Source organism: Teleopsis dalmanni, chromosome X (genome assembly GCF_002237135.1).
Source record: "Teleopsis dalmanni isolate 2A chromosome X, ASM223713v2, whole genome shotgun sequence".
Lineage (NCBI taxonomy): Eukaryota > Metazoa > Arthropoda > Insecta > Diptera > Diopsidae > Teleopsis > Teleopsis dalmanni.
The window spans coordinates 101803298-101805413 of NC_051848.1; positions in this window are offsets into that span (position 1 = coordinate 101803298).

Genomic DNA, 2116 nt, shown 5'->3' on the forward strand with positions numbered 1-2116 from the left:
ATTACCTCAGATACTTCAGTAAATTTCCTAACTATGTATATCTTCGTATTACAGAAACTATTAAATTGAAAAATTCTAATTAATATAGAATTAATTCAAAAAAGTGTTTAGATAATTGTTAGGTCCTTTGGGTATTCTTCCGTAAAACACATTTATCTAAATATAAATATTCTTGATCTATGTTTTTTTTTGTTTTTTTTTTGTGTTAGAAACTAATAAAAAACAAAAGAAATTAAATATAAAGATATTTTTAATTAACTAAATCCGTAAAATGTTGGCTGAAAGGCCGCAAAACAGTTTTCATTGTCATAATTAACCAATATTTTTATAATGGCAATAAAATTAGATGCATAAACTCTAAGCACTTGAAGTTTTATTTTCCAATTAGCAGTTAAAAGTGGAAAATTAAGGAAAATTGACAAAAACAAGAGCACGGCAAATGGGTAGTAGCATGAAGAGTTTTTAACTGGAAACTGCTGACTGAGAAGCAGGCATGGAAAATAGTGAAAATTATTGCCACAAATTTTCTGAAAGCATAGAAGACAAATTGTATTCAACAATTGCAGTCGCGACTACAAAAAAATATGAAAAGCTACAACAATTTAGATTTTTTTAGCACAGACATAAAAGAAAAGAAAAAAAAAAAACTTAAAAATAATTTATGCAGTTTTAGATACAAAAATGTTATGCGCCAGCATGAGATGCGGTACAAACTAAAATACTTAAAATTTTTTATATGAATACCTGGACGTCATCTACATCATCTATGTAGATTTCTGCCTGGGTTTGACCACAGACTTGAGTCTATGTTGGGAATATATTAGAAATTATTATTATGGAGAGTCATTTATTAGCTTTTAGCGTTCTTTTTGCGATAAGAGTTTATCTAATGGCCCGATCTAACCGACAAAAATATGAAGTATCTGCAACTACACTAACAAAATGTAAAATATCTCGAAATGCACGAATGAGCGTAAAATGCAAATTTGGTATGCGGCAAAAACAAAAAAAGCATAACATTTTTTTTTGTTTTTGTTTTAAACTTAATTTTCATATAAACTATTTTTATTTTTTTTTTTTTTTTTAAATTTTTTAAAATTTTTCCGACTTGGTAAGGTAGCGGTAGCGTGTTGCTGTTCTTCAGTTGTGCAGGCGTCGTGGGCGCAGCGTATGCAAAATGTTGAATTTAATAGCACAAAATATAAGACAACCCATTGAAAAGCTGAAAGTAAAAGGAAAAATACCTTTTGCAGACACGAGCACGGCCACAGACACAGACACACAGATGCAGATACCGACAACTTTCCCAAGCGAAAATAGATTTTGCATGAAGTGAATTGACTCTACTTAACTTAACTTTTCAAAAGACCGACGGCCGGCCACCAATACTTGAGACGGTAGCAGTTTAAAGTAGCTTAAATTGTTTTGTGGACTATTTTTCTCCTAAGGTAAACACACACAACGGAAAGTACAATTTAATTGAAAAATTCAGATAAAAACTGCAGATTTTATTTATGTGCAGAAAATGAACTCAATTGATATGAGGATTTATAGGTTATAAATGTTGTGGATAAAAAAATGCTCCAGTAATTCTCCATTCAATGCCATTAGTTTGAACACAAGTAATTAAAAGTTTATAGACATACAGAATAAAAACAATAAATGAGAGGAAAGAATAAAGAGATAGCTATATACTTCGATGGTTAGTTGGCATTTCGAGTGACTTAAAGTAAATTATATATATAATGAAATCTAAAATAATTTGAAAGCTGGGCCGAAGAACTTAGTAGTCCACTTCCTTATTTTTAGTTAACTTTAAAATTAAAAAGTAATCAAGAAACTATTCAGATATTTTCAATTTTCAACATTATAAAATCAACTACTTCAATTGAATTTATCGATAAATACCAAAGCTACTTTAAAATCTATAGAACTATTATAGATCAACAATTTTTTATTTTGCTATATATATATAAAAAAAATAAGTTATTTCTTGATATCACGCTACATATACTCTTTATGGACTTCAACAAACAAGCATTTGAAACCCTCAAGGGGTCGAAAATTCTTAAAGCGTTTACATTGCCGATGATCTCCTATAAGTTATTTCCTATAA